This window comes from Triturus cristatus, chromosome 5_1 (genome assembly GCF_964204655.1).
Source record: "Triturus cristatus chromosome 5_1, aTriCri1.1, whole genome shotgun sequence".
NCBI lineage: Eukaryota > Metazoa > Chordata > Amphibia > Caudata > Salamandridae > Triturus > Triturus cristatus.
In genome coordinates, this window is record NC_140587.1 from 499,701,155 (window position 1) to 499,719,357 (window position 18,203).

An 18,203-nucleotide genomic window follows, 5' to 3' on the forward strand; every position below is an offset into this window, starting at 1 on the left:
AGTGCGGCCTAAATGATCGTCCTGGCCTTAATAGTTTTTTCTCATGTAACCATACATGTGGTACTTGTATAGCATGAACCTCACCAAAAAGGCAGAAGACCCCTGTACAGAGTCAAAGACAAGCAAAGAGACAACGAGTGACAGGAGAGATTACTACTTTTCAGATAGTTGATGCATTGTGATTAGACTTTAGTTGCAAATTATATCAGGTGGGATAATTATCCCATCCTACATCAGGGACTCATAATCCAGGCCTAATATTTTTGTATACAACCCCCAAATCATCAAGGAACATTAGTTGTCAAAACTTGATAAATCTTCATCATTTAGGCTGAGGAACTGTGGGTAGATAAGGTCATTGAAATCATACTTTTTTGCTGCTGGCCTTCTATATGGTCCAGTGCCTGGTGGCCTTCTGAACTTGGCACCTCTCCTCCCCTTGTAGAAGAGGTCAGGAATCTTGGAGTAAAATTTGACAAAGTTCTTTCCTTTGCACCATAGATGAAGGCTGTCACGGTTTCCTGTTTTGTTATTCTAAAAAGTCTTCAAAAATGTCTGAGAATATTACCGGAATCAACTGAGAAAAATATTGCTCACTCTCTCATTACTCCTCTCCTGAACAAACAGTCTATATTTGCGGCTTCCAAACTATTTGCTGCAGTGCTTGCAGATGATTCAGAATGCCACTGCTCGGCTGTTGGTGAACATCCTTTACCAGGAATCTATCTCAGGACACTTCAAATCCCTCTATTGGCTTCCTGTACGCCAACGCATCATTTTTACATGTCTCCTGCTTTCTTCCAGTGCTTATCATGACAAAGACCTGGTCTGTTTGAGGAATGAAATTCAGACCTACTTTCACTCCCATTCCCTCACATCTTGTAATCAGCTGTCACTAGTGGTCGCTTTGTATGCCATACCCATCTGGAATGCTGTTTTTTCGCTTTCCTGGCCCTTAAAAATTGGAATGCTCTTCCAATCAAACAATAAATAGTTGGGTAGTAGTGGTAACAATGATCACATCTCGTATGGGAGCTACTTAACGTCTAGTGGGAAAATTGTTCTTTGGGAGAAAACCAAGTAATTGTGAGGTGCTGTAATGGTTGAAGCACCCTACTACCAAAGGTGCAGGAACACACTGACAGGAAAATCAGTGTGTTGAATATAAATCTTACATGGAACCAAAACACCCTCGAGTGTATATTAAACAGGAAGTATAATGTCCAAACAATACCTACTTTTTAACAAACACAATTCTTTGATTATTGCAAAGCATAACGTAAGAGTTTGATTAACGAATACATGTGATTTGTTACATATGATTGTCAGACTTGTGTTCTTTTGAAAAGCGCACAGCCAGCACGTGTTTCGTCACTTTGTCACTTTTTTAAGACTAGAGAAAGAGAAAACGATCTCAGGATCCAATTAGTCATCCACAGCATGTTAAAGTAGTCAATCTTGTCAGGAAGTCCTTGCGGAGGGCAAAGAGACACGTTTGACTCCCAAGTATTGGAATCCAGTTGTGTAGTAAAACCAAGTAAACTACGATGTGGCACGTGTACCACAGGCAATAAGGTAAAGTACGTGTTGGTCACACTGCATAAAGAGCTTCCATAGATGTGGGATAATAAAGATAATTCAATCAAACGTTGTGAAAGGTCATGTCTGGTTACGCTAGAAGCGAGGCCATAGTAAGCTCCACTGAGAACCGAGTGTCCATTACGCCCTTCTTCTCTCCATCTGGGTGGCTGCTCTTTCTCTTTCCTGGCCCCTAAACTTTGGAACGCTCTTCCATTCAATATTCATGCTTCTCCTAACCAATCTTCATGTAAAAAAACTCCTAAAAACATACCTGATGCAGTCAGATTAACAATCGCCTTACTTTTTTAACTCTTGAACTCAGCTAGTATTGCTGGGACATCCATTAGACAGCTGTGCACTTTACAAATAGCATATTCATTGATATTGAAACATTGTTATCGTAGCTCATCAACACCAGTACAAACTACCTTATAATTGTTCTGTGCTGTATACTACGCTCTCTGGGGTGTCTGTAATCTCAAAAGTCCCAAATGCAATTGCCTATGCCTCCTGCTCATGATTTCATCATTTCTGGGGCAATGGCCTTCCCCTCATAATTGCTGTCCGACTCACTTAAGTGGGACTCAAAGATGCTTCAGGCATGCATCTCTTGTGTAGAGTACTAAATTATGCTGTCAGTTTGTTTTTCCAATATGTGTTACATTACTCTAAGATAGATCTGCCTCAGGATGTTTTAAGTTTGAACAGTATTTACTTAATTGGGTAGGAGGGGAAGTGTCTTTGTGGAAAATCTTCTCCCTTGACAAATTACACCACAGAGCCAGAGGGTTCATACTGTCTCAACTTTGTAAGAGGGATTTGTTTTGTGAAGAAGAAACACAAACATTAGGTCAGAGTTTTCCTAGAATTCCTTCCCAGGAAGCCTTGGATTCCAGCAGAAAGGAAGCTTGAAATTTGCCTATAAATAGCAATATTTCTTGTAGCTTTTGGCTCTTCTTCCTCTGAGAGAATCCCAAAAAATATATAACAGACTCCCTTTAATATTTTAGTAGGTTTAACTCTAATTATTATCAGATTTGTAGTAGAGTCAAAGACATATATACAAATAGTAAATTGTTAATTTTTTTCTCAAAATTCCATTTGTCATTGAACACATCGGGAGAAAACGTGCTTGACCGCCCCCTGAGGAGACCTTCTATCACAACAGAAAAGTAACCTGATGCCTTGATCTATCTCCTCGATTACCAGCATATTTGCCCTGTTTAACCTATTTAGACATCAAATACCTCTCCTTTTATCCGGGAAGCAATCCATAGCGGCAGAAAAGGGCATCCACCTAAGAGAGGAAAGGAAATAGAGAGAGAGAGAGAGATACTTTTCTCGGTAGACCAATGTAGTAACAGGCATATCTCTTTAAGGTGGGATGGAATTAGAACAGGGCTATGTAATAAGAATGTTAGGTGAAACAGTGAGATGAGAATGTTATGATTCATTCTCCAGCTGTTCTTGTACTGAGCTGCATTCATTTGTACCTTGCTACTTAATAAAGCTTCAATTCAAGTTCCTGTATTAAGTGTGATTACTACACTTAATTTGGCGACGAGCGGGCACCCAAAGGAGTTTAACGCGCTTTGCCAGAAGAATTCATCAAGCACATGAAGGAAGCGGGACAACGCTTTACCGATCTCATAGTTCATCTTTGTGGATCGTGAGTGTCTACGCACAAATTTTGAACACTTTATGGAAGTAGACGGCGTTTGTGACAGCGGGTGATTTATTAGTAAGTGTATATTTGTAAGTACACTAATACTCTTACCTATTGCATGAATCGACGGCATAAGGCAATTTTTCAAATGCCGCGCTGCTGACCCGTTACGAAGGAGAATCCCCGATGTTCAGCATTCTTCTTCAACCGCACGTCACAAATCAGAGTCACAAACATTGAAAGAGGACTGCACGTTTCAATGTAGTTACGCTGCCCTTCACGCGCGGCGGCCATTTTGAAGGTAGTTTGTTATTGTTACCTTTGAAGTGAAATGCTCCGTGGATAAGGGACAAAGTGGACCTCTGATGTTGTTGATTGAAATACCGGTAATTTTGGATTTCGCAGGCCAGGAAAGCTCCAATCACGGTATTTGTTTGTGACTGATTAGAATTTTAGGTACATTCGTAAGTGCATGCAGCGCTATTTACTGGAAGTTCAATACTAGAAAGAGTGTGCCATTCATTTTCATTTTGAACTATCGTGATACTAGTTTTTCCATTTGGATTTTCGTAATTTTCCAGTTGGATATATTGTGTTGCTGTCCTCAGTGGGTTTTTCTCCATGTGCAAGAAGGCTCTGTTTTTTCTTTTTCTCAAATCATTACTGTTGCTTTCACTTGTTTAGCATTTTACTTATCTCAAGTCATGCCTACCAATTCTAAGGACGCAAGTTCATCAAGAACAAACTCTGCAGGAGATGTTAATTTGTCTAACTTGCCCATAAATTCTCCAAAATAATTTTTGCCAACACCTGGAGAACCTGCAGTGGCATGGTTGGACTGGAAAAAATATTTTCTCAATTACATTGCGAACCTAGAAGATGTCAGTGGACCTTTTTCTCCTGAAAGAAAAAAAAGGATGTTTTTATATTCATTAGGTCCAGAAGGGTTACGCATTTTTAACGAATTGAATAAGCATGAGAGAAATGAAGGTGATATGGATGTTTTTAAAATGGCTATCTTAGACCTTGTTGACCACTTTTCCCCTTCTGTGTGTATTGCTGTCACGAGACACACTTTCTTTCACAGGAAGCAGGAAAAACATGAGACAATTGAAGAATATGTGTCTGCTTTAAATAAAATTGCAAGTAAGTGTAGGTTTGCACAACTACACGATGAGTTCATTCGTGACCAAGTTGTCATGTATACTAAAAAAAGAGCTTACAGGACAAGTTATGGGTAGAAGGCGAAGGGTGTTCAAAGGATATTATTGCTATGGTAAAGAAAGCTGAACTCTCTGAACGTTGTACAAAAGCTGCACTTTCTCAAGACAAAAAGAATCCTGAGGAAATTGTGGGGAAGGTCGTAGAAAAAAAATCAAATTATAAAAGTTACAGAGGTGCGAAGATGGAAAGAAGAAAGCCAGATGATACGGAACAAAAGAAATATGGTAATTTGATTTGTTACAGATGTGGTAGTTACTCACATTTTGCAGCCTATGAGAAATGTCCTGCTAAATCTGCAAAGTGTTTGGAATGTGGCCTAATTGGGCATTTCTCTAGGGTTTGCAAACGTAAGCCTAAAAAGAAGTCTAAAGGAAAAGTTGCCTGTGTACAAGAAGGGGAGGATGAAAGTTGCTCAAGCTCTAGTGATGAGGTGGTACAAGTTAACTGTGTCCAGAAGAAGAAAGTGGTACTAAATATCACTAGTGTTTCTTCTTCAAAACTGTTGTGTCTGGTCTCTCTTGGAGGCATTACAGTACAATTAGCTGCAGACTCAGGATCCCCATTTACCATTGTTTCCCAAGAGGTATGGGAAAGTCAATTCATCAACAGTATTGGGGTATGGTTAGAACCGAATGACATTTCTGCTGAGAGTTTCACAGGGGAAAAAATTGACATGTTAGGTTTTAGAACCTTAATATTTCGTTTTAAGGAGAGATAATCTGTTGGGAAACTTTATATAGCTAAGGAAGGACCATCGGTTTTGGGGTGGAAAGACCAAAAGTTGTTAAACATCATTCTGGATCCGAACAGCAAGGAGCAAGTTTTAGTGTCTGGTGATAGTGAGGACACTAGGAAGTGGGTCCTTAAAGAGTTTCCCAAAGATTTTGACAATAGTATGGGAAAACTAAAGGGCTTTACGCATCAAATTCGACTAAAGGAGGGAGCTATTCCGAAAGTACACAAGGCAAGAAATATTGCCTTTATAGTTAGGGAGGAAGTTAAAGGCGAATTAGAGAAAATGTTAAGCAATGACGACATTGAACCTGTGGAAGCGTCCAAATGGGTTTCTCCATTGTTCATTGCTCATGAATCCAATGGGAAGGCCCGTCTATGTGTCGACTTGAGATATCTGAATAACAATATTTTGATTGACCAGTTTCCCCATCCCAGGATTGACGAAATGCTATCATTGACACGAAATGCTTAGTGGTTTTCCACCCTGGACCTATCTGCTGCATTTCACCAAGTGGTGTTAGACAAAAGGAGCAGACAGTTTACCACGTTTTGTACACCTTTTGGTTGTTTCAGATTTAAACGAATGCCTTTTGGTTTGGCATCAGCCGCTGCCGTATTTCAGAGGCTGATGTCAAACTTATTTGGTCACATTCGTGAGGTGGTATTCTTTCAGGATGACATCCTGATAATGGGAAAAGACAGATCACAGCATGATGCCATTCTTAGAGAGGTGTTGAGTATTCTTAAAGACAATGGGTTAGTCGCTGAAGGCAGCAAATGCAAATTTGCAGAAAAGTCTGTTACATATTTGGGGCATGAGATAGGTGGAACAGGCATTAAACCTAAGAGCAATTTGGTGGAAGCCATACTCAGTGCTCCTTCACCAAAATAAAAGGACGAGCTGAGATCTTTCCTTGGCTTAGCAGAATTTTATTCAAAGTTTGTTAACAACTTTTCAGAGAAAATGTATGAAATGCGGTTACTAATGAAGAACAAGGTTACCTTTGCATGGATTGACGCTTGTCAAAGGTCATTTGAGAGAATCAAGGAAGCTATTGCCTTTGCCCCTACGTTACGAGGATTTAATCCACTCGCAAACACATTTGTAACTACTGATGCCAGTGGAACTGGGTTGGGTGGTGTTTTGTCCCAAATGTCTGAGCAAGGCAAAGAGGTGGTCATTGCCTTTGCTTCTCGTTCTCTTTCTCCCACAGAAGAGAAATATTCAGTGATAGAACGAGAAACGTTGGCTTGTGTGTGGGCCATGGAGCATTTTAGGAAATTCATATGGGGCAAGAAATTTATTTTACGCTCTGATCACAAACCATTGACTAAACTGCTCACTATTGAGGGTCTTTCGAGAGCCTCGGCAAGAATCGCTAGGATGTCAATGAGGCTTCAAGATTTTGTATACAAAGTACAGTATGTCCCTGGAGAAAAAAATGTTATTGCTGATTTTCTCAGTAGACTGTCCTTACCTATGAAGGAAATTGACAACGATCCATGGTGTGATTTTTGTGTGGCTGGGGTGTTTACGGACACTACTGGTTTAAGTAAGAATGATTGGGAAGAAGAATATAAGAAGGATGATATCTTGCTAGATGTCAAAAACAGGATCACGAACGGGTGGTCTAACGAGTGCAAACTCAATGTGGAGTTAAGAGCATTCTGGGAGGTACGTGACGAGTTGAGTATGGATGGTGAATTCATTTGTAGAGGAGAAAAAATCGTACCGCCTAAAGGCATGCGGGCAAAAATTGTTTCAGTTGGTCATGAGGGACATCCAGGTGTATGTCGTACTAAGAGAAACATTAATGCGTTGTATTGGTGGCCGAAAATTGATTTAGACATCGAAAGATTTGTACGTGCTTGCGTAAGTTGTGAGAGTTCAGACAAAGCACAAAAGACACTCAACCCTCCTATGTCTTCACTTGCTTGTCACAATTTTCCATGGGAATGCATCGCATTAGATATCATGGGACCTTTGGTTTGACAAGATGGTGTTACCAAGTATATTTTAGTGTTAATTGACCTTTTTTCAAGGTGGCTGGAGGTTGATGTTGTCACGAAGGTTGACACATAGAGTGTTATTGATTTTTTGAGTAAATGTTTTTTAAGAGAAGGTTTTCCGGTTTCCATATTAACCGACAATGGAGTTCAATTCAAATCAGATTTGATGAAAAAGTTCATGGATAATACTGACATTGAACAGAAATGTACTGCTTTGTATCACGCCAGAGGTAATTCTGTTGTTGAGAGAGTTAATAGAGTATTGAAAGGTGTCTTAGGGTTAGCAAAAAACAGCAACAAGAATTGGGATGATGAACTCAACAAGCTGATTTGGTCCTACAGAATTACTTTCCATGATACAGTTGGGGAGAGTCCGTTTGGATTAATGCGTGGGAGGTTCCCTCATTGCAAAATTAATCCCAGATGGATGGGTAGAAGTAAAAAGTACGACTAGGATTGTGAACAGGTTAAGGAATCCATAGTCAACTCTCAATGCAAAAATAAACTGTATTTTGATGCTAAACATGGTACTAAAGAAGTTTGTATAAAGGTTGGACAAAGTGTCAGGGTTAAATGTGGAAGAAAAGTGAGTAAGTTACAGTCTAAGTTTTCTGATCCAAGGATTGGAACTGGATGTTGGTAGTGTACATCACATGAGTCGGATTTCCATTTCAGATGATTCGATTGTTAGAAGGAAGACACGTTCTATGGAAGAAAAAATAAATTATTGGTGGATGGATGTTGTACCTTCTGTTGAAAAGAGAGAAGATGTGACTAAGAAATCAAAATTGTCTGAGTCTGGTTTCCTTTCTGGAGTTCAGGATCCTACTTCTCATTTGTTGGATAGTCTACGGGTTGCACCAAGTTATGACGGCATAGTGAGTTTTGAAGTTCCTCAGGAGAGATGTAGTAGTGGAGGTGAGCTGGGGATGGATTCCGTAGGGAGTGAATCTGATAATCATTTGAATGTTGGGGAATCTGGTTTGCAGAATGGATTCGTGACCAAAGAGAACAGTGTGGAAAACAAATCCAGCAAATTTGGAAGACGCATAATAACTCCAAAGAAATTTGAGGAATATGTTCGCTTTTGAATTTTTCTTTCTTGTATTATTTTTTTTAATTTTTATTTCTATTAAGTAGGGGGATGTGTAGTAACAGGCATATCTCTTTGAGGTGGAATAGAATTAGAATAGGGCTATGTAATAAGAATGTTAGGTGAAACGGTGAGATGAGAATGTTATGATTCATTCTCCAGCTGTTCTTGTACTGAGCTGCATGCATTCGTACCTTGCTACTTAATAAAGCTTCAATTCAAGTTCCTGTATTAAGTGTGATTACTACAACCAACCCTCACATCTAAGCGGTAGGTGCAATGTCTGGATGGTAAGCCATTTAGTGGTCCACAGTGTGGTTTCTTTATGGTAAGGAACGCATTCTATAAAGAGGTAGTAGGAGCTGATTACCCTTCTCAATGTGAGACTATACCAAGTTTAATAGGCAGATTAGCATGCCGCCATATGTGCTCAGAAGTGAGCACATATACCAACATCAAAGTGTACTAGATCACTCTCACTGTGTGTGATAGCTTCAGGAGTAGGCAACTGCAAGACGACAGCACACAAGAAAGATGAACATGGCCAGGAGACCAGTAGCTTTCATACAGAAAGAAAGGACAAGGAGAGGAATATAAGGAAAGGTGAAGAAAACAACAACCATACAGGGCGCAAAGTGGTGATGAGGACAATGACAGCAGGAACCCCATGAAAGAATTTGCAAAGTGAATGCACATCTGCTTCTTTAAATGTTCTGGAAGGACCACCCACCTTACATCCATAAATCTAAGCAGCTGCCCCGTACCCATCCGATATAGGCTCCTTTCTGGATCATGTCAAGTTCTTTTCTTCAGCCTCTATGTTTAGAACCCTGAGTGCAGATGCGGACTATGATCAGAGAACATGCCTTGTCACCACTCTTTAACCATGCTCCAGGGCCAGGGACCTGACTCTCGATCCTTGCATGGCCTGGCCTTGTACTAGACATTTAGAAGCATTTTGAAAAGTCCTTTACCGGCATAAATAAAATGTATATACAAATCAGCGGGTAGCCATTATCAACTAGCTACATAATAATTAACCCATACACCTTCCCTCTTTTTGCTTTTTGCTTTATTGAAAAGCAATTTTGTTTTTAAAATTCTCTTTCAAAAAACCTTTTTACTTGTTATATCAGTACTTTTCATCCAAACTTTCTTTACGCTGATAACTTATTAATCACATTTAAAAGAAAGTACAAGTCCCATGAATAGTTCTTGATACTCTGATATAGTCACAGCCAACACATGTTTCAGGGCTCCTGTGAGGAAAGTGAAAAGAAAAGTAGTTAGCATGTTCAAAAAATAAAATGCTTCTAAGTAGGTCTCATAATCAGAACATGATATATTGTGTAGCTGTGTCTTATACTTGATGAATGGCTGTTGTTGGCTTGGCCCTTCTGGCCAGTTCACCCCTAGAACTTTTTGCATTATCTTAGCCTTTTTCCTATGTTGTATTAGTGGTTTTAGGCCTCTAGGCGCTTGTACACTGTGTCCCAGTGGAAAGCGCGTGCGCTCTGTGTATGTTTTAGTGAGACTGACCTGCCCTCCCATAGGAATGCATGGGGGATCTGAGTGATCGTGTTAAGTCCTGATGTGAGAGGAGTGCAGGGTCGAGTTTGGTATGTGCGAACTCGTGAGAGTGAATGCTGCGCAATGATGTGTGCGGCGTTACGGTGTCTCGTGTAGAAGTGCCACTTCTAGAAGCTGGCCTGTCTGTATAAGAAATGTGCAGTGACTGTCTGGCTTGCGATTGGCTGGTGTGTCTGGCCCCAAGAGTTAGGATGGGTCTGCCCCGGTGGTGAATGGAGAGAGCTGCATGTTGATGGCAGGGAGGAGTACACCTGGGGCCTGAATAGGGCTGGGCTTTCCCCACACAATGCTGGCTCCACCCCCTGTGGTGCGTCTAATGTCCCTGGCCTTTTCTGTGAATAGGGAGAGGGTCTGAGCAAAACAAAGTGCTCAGGAACCAGTTGCATCTGGTTCGCCCCTTCCCTGCACCTTTTGGAGACAAAGGATGACGGGCCCGATTCACAGAACAAACTTAAGACAAAATCCTAAACTTAGCACCATTTTGGTATTCACAGAATGCACTTACTACTTCTGGTATTCACAGAATGAACTTACTACTTTTTCGATTCACAGAATAAACTTACTACTTTTGCTATTCACAGAATGGATTTACGACTACTAAACTTACGTCCGCACTCGGGCCGGAGCTTCCGGCCCAGAGGCGGAGCTTCCGGCCCGGAGGCGGGGCTTCCGGGCCTGAGGCGTGGCTTCCGGGCCGGAGGCGGAGCTTCCGGCCCGAAGGTGGGGATTCCGGCCAGTGGCGGAGATTTAGCCATGGCCAAAATCACCGCCTCTGGGCCGGAAGCTCCGCCTCTGGGCCGGAAACCCCGCCTCCGGGCCGGAAGCTCCACCTCCGGGCTGGAATTTCCGGCCCGAGTGCGGACGTAAGTTTAGTAGTCGTAAATCCATTCTGTGAATAGCAAAAGTAGTAAGTTTATTCTGTGAATCGCAAAAGAAGTAAGTTCATTCTGTGAATACCAGAAGTAGTAAGTGCATTCTGTGAATACCAAAATGGTACTAAGTTTAGGATTTTGTCTTAAGTTTGTTCTGTGAATCGGCCCCTCTGTGTATAAAAGAGGGGCTGTGACCCCATGAAAAGGTTCTTGTTCTTGGACTCGAATCGACCAGGGGCGTGCTGCTGCTGGGGCCCAGGGGAAGGCTTGCCTCCCTGGGCCCTGCCCAGCCCCTGGATGCCTGATGGACTTCTGGGACCTTTGTGGATTGATTCTCTTTGCCCCAGGACCGTTGCATTCTTCTAGCGCCTGGGAGCGCTTTAACTTAATTGGCCCCCTGTGATTTGAGAGAGAGCCTGTGCCTTGTCTTTCCAGCTCTGGGCTGCGATCCTCTGAGGGAATCCCGACGTAGGGATTCACTCGCATTGTGTCCTGTTGCGGGTGCCCACCCTGCTTGCTATTTATTTATTTTGTTGGTTGCGTATTGAGGGAGCCTACCCCTCATTGCCCGTTAACTATCAGAAGCCCACCCTGCTTTATCGCCACATTTGGAGGGAGCCTACCCCTCGTGGCGCTTTTTCACCTAGTAATCTAGTGGGAGCCCACCCCGCTTATTTAATTATTTAGGTGCGCGGGTGCCCACCCGCGACTTTGCTGGCATCAGATTGAGCCGGTGCCCACCCCGCTTGCTATTGTTGCTGGTTACGTACTGAGGGAGCCTACCCCTCATTGCCCCTGAGATCGCTGCCGCCGTCCGCGGCCAGCCTGGTTGTGGGCGGGGCCGCTGGACGGAAACGGAAAGAGCCGGCACAACACTGACGCGGGGCGGCCGGATAGAGGGAAGCCCCGGGTCCCAGGAGGGGGCCCGGGGGAAGCAAAGAAGGTGGCTGAGGCCACCAATGGCAGCGCGGGGCTCCCAGGAGTCAGGGAGCTCCGCACGAGAAGTGCTGCCGCCACAGAGGAGGAATCCCCCCTGCCTAGCAGCCCGGTGAGTTGGGGCTGGGCAGGGGGACCTGGACGCCTCCCGCTCCCGCTCTAGGAGGGAGCATATCTTGCTCAGGTGCCAGTGAAGGCACCGTGTTCCGGTTTCCTGGGCGGCCCCGTCTGGCAGCGGGTCGCCCAACGATGCGCAAGTCATTTCCAAGTCCCAGAGGGCACCGAGGTGCCCTGCCCATATTCCTTGTTACCCGCTGCCCCGATGGGTAGATTGCAGCTACCACGTTTTGGGGGACATGTTGGTTTTAGAGCCTAGGTGGCTCCAATGTTTTGACATTATTTCAAGGGCCTTTGAGAGCCCATGCCTCATTTAACTTCCCCAGCTGCGCCGTGCTTAGTGGCAGCTGCAGCGTTTAGGCCCTGTTCTTGTCCCCAGCTGCCCAGCAAGTAGTGGGCAGCTGCTACGTTTAGGTTCTGGCGCAACCTGGACCCTAATGTGATTTAGGTGTTATTGTGATTTATATACTAATGCGTTGGGTGTTAGGAAATGTACTGTGTGTAGTATGTTTTGCGCACCCTGTGTTTTATACCTTTAGATATGATTTCTGCATAGGAGGTTGTTTTACCTGTTTAGGTTGATGTTAGGGAGGTAATACTTCCCTGTGTGATGTACGCCCCTAGTGTAATTATACTTAGGTGGTAGGGTCTAATGCGTTAGACTTATGAGAAATTGCATAATGTGTTTATGCCCCTGTGATGTATGCAGGATAGGTTTTATACCTGATTCTATTATGATAATGCTGAGGTCATTATTGCGCCAGTAGTTACTGGTTGTGCTCTACAGTGATAATTTGTGTTACAGTTGGTATATGTTCTACATTTACAATTGGTGATTTGTGCTAATTCGGACAGTGGTCCATGTGGCCCTGTCTTGTGTAAATAGTTCCCTGTAAAATTCTGCCCAGTGCCTGTTGGCACAGTGTAAATTATGTGATTATCATCTAATGTGTTTATTATAATACAAAGGCTATTTTTTATATATAACCTTGTGTGGAGTTTCTTTTGTGGTGGGCCTAGGGTGTTGTTGCTGTGTGCACGCGCAAACGCTTTACACATTGCCTCCGGGATAAGCCTGACTGCTCGTGCCAAGCTACCAAGGGGGTGAGCAGGGGTTATCTTTGGCGTGTAACTCCCCAGCCCTGACTTAGAGTGGTGGTTTCTGCCTGGCTTTGACGCAAGGCCTAGCCAACCAGAAATCCCATTTCTAACAGCGGTGGGATTAGGACTTGCGTTTGCGCAGTACCACAGCGACAGCTGGCTGCACTACAAAACTCTGCATTTTAGATAGTCACATGGAAAGGGATTATTGTTCTAAATTTGTTTTAAGTGTCATTTCTGTGGAAATGTGTTTCTGGATTCACCAGTAAGGGTGGGATCCAGTGGTGGCAGCAGATGTGTGTCCAGTGCATGTATTCCCGTTCCCAGTTCCCGGGGTAATGGTACCTGTGTCCCGTGGTGGTCAGGTTGAGAAATCAGGGGCGGTAGAAACTGTCTTACCAGTCTTGGGAAGGGTGGGGATGAATGTGTAATGCGCTGGATGAATGTGAACGTCCCATTCCCAGTTCCCGGAGTAATGGTACCTGTGTCACGTGGTGGTCAGGTTGAGAAATCAGGGGCGGTAGAAACTGTCTTACCAGTCTGGGGGGTGTGTGTGTGGATGAATGGTGTGAGTTCTCTGAAATAAGGAGCTTGCTGAATACTTTGGTGTGAGTTCTCTGAAATAAGGAGCTTGCTGAATTCGTTGGTGTGAGTTCTCTGATATAAGGAGCTTGCTGGTTGATTGGGTGTGAGTTCTCTGGGATAGGGAGCTTGCATTGGGGAGTGATTCCAAAAGGAGTGGCTGAGGTGTCTTCCAGCCCAGCGTGGTGGAAGAGGTTCAGAGTAGCCCAGCTAGGTCTTGGTGTAGGGGCTCACGTCCTGACTCTGCGGAGAAGGAGTGGGTGGGACTGCGTTTCTCCAGGTGCCCGAAACCCAGTCTCAGGGCCTGGATGGTTTCATTAGGGTACATCAGGTCAGCGGCCTATGCTGTACCAATAGGTAATTCTCTCAGTATCTAGAGGACGTGGAGTGTCTGTAAGCAGAGCTCCAGTAGTTCTGGTGCCTGGCGGTACCGCTCCAGTTGGGAGGGTGCGGAAGTCCAGAGGGAGAGGTGAGAGGGGGAGGGAGTCCCCAGTGGGAACCAGTAGGTCAGGGACCAGCCGGGAGGGCTGAGTCGCCACTGAGTGACCGTGGTGTCGCCACTTCTGTCCTGGGGGATCTGCACGCACTGTCAGATGGACAGGAGGTCGTGAGATCAGCGCCAGGCAGACTGTCACACAACCCATTAGTTATGTGTCACTCTCAGTAAGTCCTGGTTCGCCAGGCATCTGACCAAAGGGTACGTGCCTCGGTTGGGGAGCCAGTAGTCGGTGTTTCCGGATCTGGACTTAAGGGCAGCTGTAGTCCTGAGGGCAGGTGGGGCTCATCTTAAGTGAACAGACCCTGCTCTACAGTGGAAGGGGGTGCAGAGGGAGGGAGTCCTCGCCTCTGACCCCGTGGATCCCAGGTGGTAGACCAGTTGGTGGAGAGAGGTCCTGAACTGGTGGGAGAGTTGTGTTCTGGAGGGTGCTTCTCCTGGGAGGGCGCGCAACCCCAGAAGTAGAGGTAGGGTGGGGCATTCTTGCCCGTGACCTCTGGTCAGCCTGAGAGTGCAGACCCTAGGTTGAAGGATCAGTGGTAGTTTGGAACTACACTGAGAGGGAGAGTGGAGAATGGCTTGTATGCCAGGGGATACTACCCCCCACTCTGGGTTTGGCAAGGACCAGTGGTATCTGGGTGGCCTAGGGCCTGGTCCTGGCCATGGACAACTAGGTAGTACCAGTGGGGTAGCCTAGTTGGGCCTGAGTTTTTTTTCGGTTGTTTTTTTTCAGATGGAACCACGTTGATTCAGAATGGCGAAGAACTGGAGGGTGTCCCTGCAGTGCGGGCCTGCGTCCATGTTCTATCGCCCCAAGCAGGGAAGACCATCACGGTGGTGATTGGTCTGCCGTGCGTTTTGGCTGGAAGGGGGTTGTGTTGGACTTGGCCCTTCTGGCCAGTTCACCCCTATAACTTTTTGCATTATCTTAGCCTTTTTCCTATGTTGTATTAGTGGTTTTAGGCCACTAGGCGCTTGTACACTGTGTTCCAGTAGAAAGCGCGTGCACTCTGTGTATGTTTTAGTGAGACTGACCTGCCCTCCCATAGGAATGCATGGGGGATCTGAGTGACCGTGTTAAGTCCTGATTTGAGAGGAGTGCAGGGTCGAGTTTGGTATGTGTGAACTCGTGAGAGTGAATGCTGCGCAATGATGTGTGCGGCGTTACGGTGTCTCGTGTAGAAGTGCCACCTCTAGAAGCTGGCCTGTCTGTATAAGAAATGTGCAGTGACTGTCTGGCTTGCGATTGGCTGGTGTGTCTGGCTCCAGGAGTCAGGATGGGTCTGCCCCGGTGGTGAATGGAGAGTGCTGCATGATGATGGCAGGGAGGAGTACACCTGGGACCTGAATAGGGCTGGGCTTTCCCCACACAATGCTGGCTCCACCCCCTGTGGTGCGTCTAATGTCCCTGGCCTGTCCTGTGAATAGGGAGAGGGGATGAGCAAAACAAAGTGCTCAGGAACCAGTTGCATCTGGTTCGCCCCTTCCCTGCACCTTTGGAGACAAAGGATTCTGTGTATAAAAGAGGGGCTGTGACCCCATGAAAAGGTTCTTGTTCTTGGACTCGAATCGACCAGGGGCGTGCTGCTGCTGGGGCCCAGGGGAAGGCTTGCCTCCCTGGGCCCTGCCCAGCCCCTGGATGCCTGATGGACTTCTGGGACCTTTGTGGATTGATTCTCTTTGTCCCAGGACCTTTGCATTCTTCTAGTGCCTGGGAGCGCTTTAACTTAATTGGCCCCCTTTGATTTGAGAGGGAGCCTGTGCCTTGTCTTTGCAGCGCTGGGCTGCGATCTTCTGAGGGAATCGCGACGTAGGGATTCCCCCGCATTGTGTCCTGTTGCGGGTGCCCACCCCGCTTGCTATTTATTTATTTTGTTGGTTGCGGATTGAGGGAGCCTCCCCCTCCCCGTTAACTAGCAGGAGCCCACCCTGCTATATCGGCACATTTGGAGGGAGCCTACCCCTCGAGGCGCTTTTTCACCTAGTAAACTTGCGGGAGCCCACCCCGCTTATTTAATATTTAGGGGCGCGGGTGCCCACCCCGCGACTTTGCCGGCACCAGATTGAGCGGGTGCCCACCCCGCTTGCAATTGTTGCTGGTTACGTACTGAGGGAGCCTACTCCTTATTGCCCCCGAGATCGCTGCCGCCATCCGCGGCCCGCCTGGTTGTGGGCGGGGCTGCTGGATGGAAACGGAAAGAGCCGGCACAACGCTGACGCGAGGCGGCCGGATGGAGGGAAGCCCCGGGTCCCAGGAGGGGGCCCTGGGTGAAGCAAAGAAGGCGGCTGAGGCCGCCCACGGCAGCGCAGGGCTCCCAGGAGTCCAGGGAGCCCGACACGAGAAGTGCTGCCACACAGAGGAGGAATCCCCCCTGCCTAGGAGCCTGGTGAGTTGGGGCTGGGCAGGAGGACCTGGACACCTCCCGCTCCCGCTCTAGGAGGGAGCATATCTTGCTCAGGTGCCAGTGAAGGCACCGTGTTCCGGTTTCCTGGGTGGCCCCGTCTGGCAGCGGGTCTCCCCAACGATGGGGCAAGTCATTTCCAAGTCCCAGAGGGCACCGAGGTGCCCTGCCCATATTCCTTGTTTCCCGCTGACCCGATGGGTAGATTGCAGCTACCACGTTTTGGGGGAATGTTGGTTTTAGAGCCTAGGTGGCTCCAACGTTTTGACATTATTTCAAGAGCCATTGAGAGCCCATGCCTCATTTAACTTCCCCAGCTGCGCAGCACTTAGTGCCAGCTGCAGCGTTTAGGCCCTGTTCTTGTCCCCAGCTGCCCAGCAAGTAATGGGCAGCTGCTACGTTTAGGTTCTGGCGCAACCTGGACCCTAATGTGATTTAGGTGTTATTGTGATTTATATACTAATGCGTTGGGTGTTAGGAAATGTTCTGTGTGTAGTATGTTTTGCGCACCCTGTGTTTTATACCTTTAGATATGATTTCTGCATAGGAGGTTGTTTTACCTGTTTAGGTTGATGTTAGGGAGGTAATACTTCCCTGTGTGATGTACGCCCCTAGTGTAATTATACTTAGGTGGTAGGGTCTAATGCGTTAGACTTATGAGAAATTGCATAATGTGTTTATGCCCCTGTGATGTATGCAGGATAGGTTTTATACCTGATTCTATTATGATAATGCTGAGGTCATTATTGCGCCAGTAGTTACTGGTTGTGCTCTACAGTGACAATTTGTGTTACAGTTGGTATATGTTCTACATTTACAATTGGTGATTTGTGCTAATTCGGACAGTGGTCCATGTGGCCCTGTCTTGTGTAAATAGTCCCCTGTAAAATTTTGCCCAGTGCCTGTTGGCACAGTGTAAATTATGTGATTATCATCTAATGTGTTTATTATAATACAAAGGCTATTTTTTATATAAAACCTGTGTGGAGTTTCTTTTGTGGTGGGCCTAGGGTGTTGTTGCTGTGTGCGTGCGCAAACGCTTTACACATTGCCTCCGGGATAAGATTGACTGCTCGTGCCAAGCTACCAAGGGGGTGAGCAGGGGTTATCTTTGGCGTGTAACTCCCCAGCCCTGACTTAGAGTGGTGGTTTCTGCCTGGCTTTGGCGCAAGCCCTAGCCAACCAGAAATCCCATTTCCAACAGCTGTCATAATAATTCCGTACTAAGTTGATCATTCAGTGCAAAATAACTGCCAATTCCATGAAGTCATATCTTCTCCACATCATATTAGGGTCCTTCAATCTATGTCATGGTTTTCAATAGCACCTTGCATCCACACAACGTAACTCTCAACCTCCCATTACAAGAAAACAAAATCCTTGCAACATATCTGTTTATTGGGTAACTAATATAGTGGGTAGTGGCCTAGATTAGGGCTGTTCACATCTGTAATCTATAATATAATCAAATAGATAACATGTGGACTGTGAGAAAATGCCCCTTTTTGGATGGAAACCCGCAAGTTGTGTTGCATTTTTTGCTGGATCTAGGCTGTGCACATTTGGACAGTGCTGTCCAGTGTATGCACTGTGACCCCTGAAACATATTGAAATTGGTGAATCCCTGATTGGCATACTTACCTCTCCTATGTGACCATGGTATATGATATAAACAATTCACCCTTGCCATAGAAATTTAAATGTTACCTGTTTACTGCAGCACTTAATGCGCCATTCACTAGATTAAGATGGAAACAATAGCTTCATACATACCATTGCAGCTTGACTGCTACAGTTT